This window comes from Erithacus rubecula (genome assembly GCF_903797595.1).
Source record: "Erithacus rubecula genome assembly, contig: SUPER_Z_unloc_2, whole genome shotgun sequence".
NCBI lineage: Eukaryota > Metazoa > Chordata > Aves > Passeriformes > Muscicapidae > Erithacus > Erithacus rubecula.
The window spans coordinates 7,463,764-7,472,419 of NW_027635860.1; the positions used below are offsets into that span (position 1 = coordinate 7,463,764).

Below are 8,656 nucleotides of genomic sequence, written 5' to 3' on the forward strand. Positions count from 1 at the left end.
GTAATTGGTTACTATTGAAGGCTTTCCATGTTAATCCTTTCTTTTCCTATACATTTTGTCATTAATAAACTTGATGTTACTGTTTGTTTTCTCATCACACTGCTGTTTCCAGTAAATTGTTCTAATCTCAGCCTATGATCACTTTTGGTAGCTCCAGCTGAGGGGGTGGGCAGGAAGGGGAAGCAGTGCGTAGTTTTAGCAGGAATACTAAATTGGAGAACACCATTCCCATGACAAAAGGCTTTAATAAAGTCCAGGAGGACAACATCCACAACGTTTTACACATCTACTGAGCAGGTCACTTGTCATGGAAGAAGACCAGGTTGGCCAAACAGGGCATGCCTTTCACAAACCCCTGCTGACTGGGCCTGATATTCTCATTGGCTCGCATGTGCTATGTGATAGTGCTCAGGATGATCAGCTCTATGACCTTCCCTGGGTTGGAAGTCACATCTGTAGACCTACCGTTCCCTGCATTCTTATTCTGTCACTTCTTATAGATGGATGCCACATTTGCTAACTTCCAGTCACCCGAGACCTTCCTCATTAGACAGGGCTGCCAGTAAATGATTGAAAATGGCTTGGTGAGCTCTTCTGATGACTTCCTCTGCACCCTTGGGTGGATCCAATCTGGCCCCATGGACCTTTGGGAATGTAAGTAAAGCAGCAGGTCACTAACTATGTCTTCCTGGATTATGGAGAATTCATTCTGCCCCTTGTTTTCTATCTTCCAGCTCAGAGGGCTGAGTACTCTGAGGATAACTGGCCTGACTATTAAATACTGGTGCAAAGAAGGCAATAAGTACCCCAGCCTTTTCCTGCAATGTTTTCTTTGCTGCAATGTTTCCCCCAATAAAGGATTGAGATTCTCCTTGGCCCTCCTTCCGTTCTAATGTGTTTGTAAAACATTTTTTTGTAATCTCTTACAGCAGTGGCCAAATCAATTTCTAGCTGGGCTTTTACTTTCCAGCTTGCTCTCTGCATAACCTAACAATATCCTTGTAGCTCTCCTGAGTTCCTCTTCTTCCAAAGTCCCCTAGGTCTTTTTTCCCCTAGGTTCCTATGAAACTTCTCTATTCTTTGAAGCCAGTTTTCTTCTCCAGCATGTCATCTTTCAGCACATGGGGACAAGCATACTCTTGTGCCTGTAAGATTTTTATTTTGAACAATGCCCAATCTTCCTGGAAGCCTTTTTTATTAAGGACTGGCTCCAAGGGATTCTTTCAACCACCATCCTGAGGAGGCCAAGTGTGCACTCCAAAAGTCCAAGGCAGTGGCTTTGCTGACCTAAATCCTTCTCTCAGAATCAAAAACTATCATTTTGGGTTGCTGTCCTAAGCTGGCTACCACACCACCCACCAGTCTAGTAACAACAGCAGGTCTAGCGGAGCATCTTACCTGGCTGGCTCCCCCACGAGCTGCATCAGAAAGTTATCTTTCACATAATCCAGGAACCTCCTAGACCGCTTCCTCTCTAATCTGTTGTTTCTCTCTGTTTCTGGCAGACATCTGAGTGTAAGACCCCCACAAGAACAAGGGCCAGCAACCACAAGACTTCTCCCACCTGTTTACAGAATATTTCATCTACCTCTTCATTCTGGTTGGGTGCTCTCAAACTGACTCCTACTAGCATATCTGCTTTGTTGGCCTTCCCCCTGATCCTCATCCATAAACTTTAGACCTTACTGCTACTATCATTAAACTCTAGAATATCAAAACCTTCTCTGACATACAGGGCTACCCTACCAATTCTCAGTCGTTGTCTATCCCTTCTGAAGCATTACTGCAACACTTGCACAGTTGTGCAAGTTATCCTGCCTTGTTTCCATGATGGCAAGTATGTTAGTGGTTTCCATCTCCCCCTGTTTGTTGTCCATGCTGTGTGCATTGGTGTACATGCACTTCAGTTAAGCTATCAGCCCTGTCACTTTGGAAGGTGGAGAAGCCCTAACTCCTATGTGGATATAAAATTAAATCTATGCCATCTTCATCTGGTCTTTCTATATTAGCTACCAGGACACAGCAAAAGAATGCTACAGGAAAAGGTAAAAAAATATTTTTCTTAAAGTAACATTTTTATACTGTTCTTTTTTCTGGCAGAGTCAAGTTTCTGACATAGTCAGGATTCTCTCACACATCAGCGAGTTTCATGAATCTAGAAACTCAGCTAGTTTCTCAATTTGGTTAGAAGAATATGGTGGTGTGCTCTCTGAGCTTGTAAGTGTTTTTTCTTGGATGTTTTATGTGCTGCTCTCCTGAGCCTCCATAAATAAGACTATAGAAGCCCATTTACTTCATTTGAGACACTTTTACAGAATATTGAACAAAGCATTATCTCCTCCAGGAGAACTGCTACATAATATATTTATGGATTTAAAAACTGATAGATGCTCAGATTGTATGGATTTATGTGCTTGAGAAAGAAAGACTTAATGGGTGTAATTTATAGTAAGCATATGAGATTGATGCCCTTGTTTATTCATGGCAATAATCTATTAATATTTGAAATACAGTTCTATTCCTATTATTCAAACATACTGTAAAACATAATTCATTTTTTCTTTGATGGTAATCTCTCCACATTTCTACTAATTACATTTTTACAATTATATCTTTTAGGACTATACTGTATTTGTCTCCAACTTTGAAATTCATGGGCAACCAGAAATTCAGAACTTTAATACAGTGTTCTAATGTTTCTTAAGAGAGCAGAGTAGGTGTAGGTATGGAAAACCTCCAATTCAAGAAAAGCAAATAAATATGAAGCAAGGAATCAAAGGATTTTAAAGTCATGTCAGACTCTTCATAGGGGGTGGGGGGAAGAGCAAAAGTGTACAATATACATTCTAGCTGCAAATACCCCTTTGAGACAAGATACCTACACCATTTTTTCATCTCACCCAGCTCAAAGTGCATAACATTAGTATAAAACCAGATCTCGTTGTTGAGGTATCTGTCTTACAAATATGACAGTATGACAGTATCACAGTATAACTAGGTTGGAAGAGACCTCCAAGATCATCAAGTCCAACCCACACCCTAACACCTCAACTAAATCATGAAACCAAGTGCAACATCCAGTCTTTTTTAAAATACATGTAGAGAAGGTGACTCTACCACCTCGCCAGGCAAAGCATTCCAATGTTTAAATAGGATTTATTGCCAGAATCTGGGATGAATGCATCCACATTTGAATGTCCATTCTGATGTAAAAATGAGGCTAGGAAAGGTATATTAACTCTCATGTTTGACCTGAAAATTTGTAAGACATTATCAGTTCTCTTTCTAAACTTGACTGCCACAAAAGCATACAAGAAAGAATTCTTTGTGAAGTACTGTCCTGCTGAATATTGTAATTACATTTCTTAGACATAGACTCTGACCAAAGTTTGTTCACAGTTTTCTCTCAAAATGCAGCCGAAAGAGGCCACGTCATTTTTCAAATAAGCCAGCAAATAAAACAGTTTGTAAGAGAGATCGAGTTTGTAAGCCTCCTCTGATGGGATTCAAGCCATGAAAACACCCAACACCACCCTGCTATATATACATAATCAGAAAAGATATAGAGAAAACTAGAAATATAAACTGGCATCCTTTTCTCCTACCAACTTGAACAGTAAGCTATCTCTTTTTGGTCCAAGAAATTCTATAGTTTCTGCTCAATCATTATATGTGTACAGGAGAAAAGAAGTTGTTGGAGACAAACAAAAAGTTGAGGAGCACATGTTGAAGACTTGTACCAGCAAACCTGTCTACATGGAAGAGTGCTTTAAGATCAAGCACTGAGGGTCATCTAACATTAACATAACCCCTAGCAACTCCTCAGCTCTTCAAAAGAATTAAATTTCACTATATCCCTGCTTTTCAGGTATTTCCTATTGACTTGTTCAGGTCACAGATTTTCTTGAGCACCGCTCTGAGATACAGTGCCCTTACATACTATAAAATGAGAAAAGAGCCTATAGCTCTGGGGTTACTGTTTCAGTCTTGCACCAGGCTTTTGACTTCCAGATGCTCATATTTATTGGTTTGAATTCTCAGTTTTAAGTGGTATCAGGTCAATTCTTCATACTAATCTGCCAGGAGCACTAAGCAGTCCATCCTTCAAGAACAATCTGATATGAACATTACAGTAGTTACCACCTTATTTCATACTGGGTTCAGCATTTAGCTCACTTACAATTTGTCTTTAACGAGGTAATAAGTCCTTCAATTAAAAACAAAAACTGCAGAGACCTTTGCTCTTCACAGATGTTCTCTTAAAGATTTGTCTTTTTCCACACCCCAGGTGCTAGCAACAGGTTTCTTGCTGGAGGTTGCCCACCCTTACAGTGCAGAGTGTGTGAATGATTCCTATTTCACTACCAGCAAAGCAGTTGCATTAATTTCAACAGTTCATGTAATAGACTGAATTAATTTATTTTGCCTGATCTGAATTAGGAAGTATTCCAGGACCAGTTTAACAAGATACAATAGTGGGAGGTGGAAATTTCAAACCATCCAAGAAAGATAGCCAGAGGGAGAGAACAATAACATCTTCAGCTATTGCTGCTGCATGCAAAAGGGGACATCTGTCCATAAAATAAATTGCAGTTTCAGAGTCAGTAATACTGGAGCTTTAAACTACTGAATTACCAGATATTATGAATTTAATTTGAAAGCAGTGTAGATATATAATTGCATTTTTATCAAATTAACCATAGTAAACAATCCCTGATCCCAGAAAATTATGGCAAATAATGTTTGCTCCAAAATAAAATCCATAGGAAAGACTAGGGTACCATTTATAGAAAATTTCTACTCGTTGTAGGAAAACTTGCAACAACCTTGTTCATACAAAACATTGCCTTACTTCTCAGGTAAGCCCTAGGTAACCAAATACACAGTGAGATCACTGGGACCAGAGTCACAATGATCAGAATTAGAAGGATCTCATAACAGGGTAAAGGGCCACAGCCTTATACAAGGAAACTTTTGCACATTGCTTTGAATTTTATATTCTTTTGATTCAATATTCTCAAAGTTTTCTCCTGAAGTTCAAGCCAAGAGCAAATTCCATTGCTGATGCTTTTATGAGTTTCATAGTTCATGCTTACATATGTAAGCAACCCAGTGATTGAGCACTGCTTCAAGAATTTGGTTTTGAAATAACACCATGAAGATCAAATATTTCAACACTTTTATTATTGAAAATTACAATGCTGTACGAGGCAGATGATTGCAGAGAACACTTATATTTACATTAAATATTGTTTGTCTTAACTGTTATCATTAGATTAAAATACGCAACTAAGTCAAAATCAAAGCAATCAAGCCTATTTCTCTTGATGTAGAATGGAATCAAAACCCAGATTAGAATTTTAAATGATCAATGTAAAGTTAGAGAAAACTAGGATGAACATATCTTGAACAACACTTGCTTTCAAATCCTGGTCAAGTTTCAGATCAATATTTTACCTCAACATTTAGACTGGGCATTTAGACCATTTCAACAACATTGCAGCTCCTTTAACATCTAAGATCAAGGGAATCTATAAACTAAATTAACCAGACTACTATGGGTGCCTCTAGACAAGTGAAGTCTGTATATGGAGAAAAGCTCTGCCATGGCCATTTGGATGGATGTGCTGATGAGCAGGTGAGTGGGTGATTGCTAGAACACAACTCTTCTCTGCTTATCCAAACCAGTTTTTAATTGACAAAGGAGACAAAACTTTCTGCTTTCTGGCTGCTGGTTTAGGTCCTCTGTGAAGACTCTAAAGTTAAAATAGAACTCCAAACCAAAATCAAAACCACCCAAAACTAGAACACACCAACACATGTAAAAAAATCCCCCAAAACTCTAAACAGCCACCACCACGACCAATAATTTTAAAAAACCCCACAAAATCACAAAAAACCCAAACAAACCACTCACAAAAATTTGCAACCCAAAATCAACCTGCTACAATTTTAAATCTGTAGATTATTTTCTGTTTGTGAAACTGGGAAAGTAAAGAACTAGTTCAGGACTGCAGATATTTGAGCATCTATTCTCTGAATTATTTCTATTTGGGTTGGTTTTTTTTTTTTTTTTTTTTTTTTGTTCTATTGTTTGGGTGGTGTGTGTTCAATTATTTATTCCTATTATTATTTCTGTATTTTCTAGAGACTCTAAAGAGAATCAGGGTTAGAGCAAATTAAATTAAATTATCCAAGACATTTAAAAACTTGCAGCCTTTTTTATAAGTGGATTTTGCACTTTTAGTTTAAACTACTGGGAGCTGCATACAGTGGACATCTTTTCAAATTAAGTTATTATCATCTGTGTACTCAAGAAGATAAAAGGACACTCCCTCAAGAAGATTATGGGACAGTCCCTCCAAAAATTCCTTTTACCGTAAAATGTCAATGGATTTTTCTGTTTTATTAAGCAGCAAACAGTATGATGTACTCTGGAGCACCATCTGCTGGTACTTGACTAATTCTTTATTCATTAGAGCAATTTCTTTTTTTTCCCTTAGTGAGCAGCTTTGTATTTTCTGTGATTTGGAGTCTTGGGGGCGAGGGGGATAGCAGGTTAAGAGCTGGGGGGAGAGCTCCTGTTTCACTAGAAAGTGGAGAAGCTGACTAAATTGAAAAGACTGTATTTCACAAAAATTTTCCTGTCACCCACAGCAAATACATTACAGCTATCTTGGTTTTTACAGCTCATTCCTGGAATGCATCAGTACCTTGGAATGCATAGCTCAGAACCTGTAACAACCCAGCTTTTACCCATGCCAGCCAGGGCAGCAGGGGCTCGGCTATGTAGATTCACTTGGGAGGACAGCAGGAGTGGTTGCACAAGATAACAGGGTATAAATATATAATGGATCTTAATAAATTATGTGGGTTTGTCTCACAATGGCCATTGTCATTACAGTTCCACTATGAAGCAATAATCCACTCTCTAGAAGTGGTGCCTTGGGAGACAAGAGCAACTATTGTTTCTGTGTTGTCCTTCCAGTATACCCAATATTGACCTGTCTATGGAAAACAGTTGGCTAGGAGTTTCCATTGGAAATGGCATCTCATATAATTTTTAAAGCTGTACTCTGTGAAAACTGAAATATTTCATGAACAGAATCCAACAAAACAGGCATGCCTGTCTCCTTTCTGGACTCTACCAGCTAGCTCAGGGAAAGTACTGGAATCCCCACAGGCCACAGTTGTAGGATGGTATAATGGTCTTAGTAGATTTCCAGAGGTGGAAAGAGCCTCAACTGTAGGTTCCAGAGCAGCCAGCTTCTCCCTTGGAGACTCATAGCTAAGTCACTAAGTTCAGAATATGGATTCCCAAAGAAAATAATAAAAGACTTCTACAACTATGCCCTAAACAAATTGTTTTAATCGCTGCTAAATTAAAGTCCTCAAATTCTTCATCCCACTGAAAATGCTGTAAAATTGATTTATTTTTCCAAAGAAAACAGAATATTTTTAAAATTTCCATGGAAAGAAGTTTTAGTTACCAGAGTGTTCTGAGCAAGGTTACTCAGAGCATTGCTGTCTTCTTAAATCCAGCAATTGCTAATCATTGCTTTGGGGAACAAAAAAGGGGCCAAAGTTCTCGTCTCTTTCCAAACATGTGCATGCGCACACACACACACAGATCTTAATAGCTCTTGGAGCCATAGTTATTTCAGCAAATGTTTTCAATGCGCCCTGCAACTTTTTTTTAGCTCAACTCCCAGCTTGCAGCAGTACTGCTTCACTTAGCATAAATTATTAATTTATTACCAAGAATTTCAAGGGGATGAGGAATAATTTAGCTTGATAAAAACAACAACTACTAGAAGGAGACTGAACTTCCCATGTAGTAGGAAAAGAAAATTTATCTTCATTGTTTTTCAAATGAAAACATATGGAAGGATGACTCAACTGGACATGAAAATCCCCCAGCCTCATCACTAAAAATTCTTACTAAGGTTTGTAAAATCAAATAATACTAAATATATACTGCTTTATATCAACTAAATACCTCTCTTAGCATTTCACAAAGACTAAATTGTTTTCTAGTGTGATTTTTTTTAATCCTGACATCATTTTTAGGGCAAAAATCCAGAGTTTTGAGCATTGTGAATAAAACCATAATATAACATGAATTTATTGCATACTGTAAAAACTATCTTGTGAGACCAACAGATTCTCTCCTCTGAAACAAGCAGAAAAAGCAGAACTGAAACCAGGAGGAGGGAGACCTTAAAATATATTTTTGCTCTAATTAACTGTAAAAAGATGATTGCATTAAGGAAAGAAAATATCTAACCAGAACACTTCATTGCTCAGTTTTACTGGAGCATAGAATGTTGCTTTTATTAGTGGCACCACTTTAATCTGTTGTTCACATGTACAAAACAACAAAATAAAAAAACTAAACCAAACCAAAACTGACACACAAGCATTTACCCAAATTTTATTTGATAATAAGGTATGTTTGATACAAATTTCAAAACACAGAAGGGGCTGAAATAAGGTATTGGTGTATATGTGCTATTGTATTGAGCCAGTGTGCATTTGCCAACTCCCCCCAGGTTTCTGACACCCCTCTACCTCTGCCATTTCTCTGCAGCATTAGCAGGGGACTGGTTTGGTCATGGGTACAGGGTTGCCACTGTCACATTATCGCTTCCAAAAG

The 8,656-nt window shown here is 38.1% G+C and overlaps 1 long non-coding RNA gene across 1 annotated transcript; it reads left to right on the plus strand.

Annotated features, from left to right (window-relative positions):
• Positions 1–1,741: 1,741 nt before the first annotated feature.
• LOC306814685 lies at positions 1,742–6,902 on the plus strand. The gene is made up of 3 exons (XR_013777224.1): positions 1,742–1,864; positions 2,010–2,045; positions 6,690–6,902. It is a non-coding gene; the product is annotated as an uncharacterized lncRNA (long non-coding RNA).
• Positions 6,903–8,656: the final 1,754 nt, after the last annotated feature.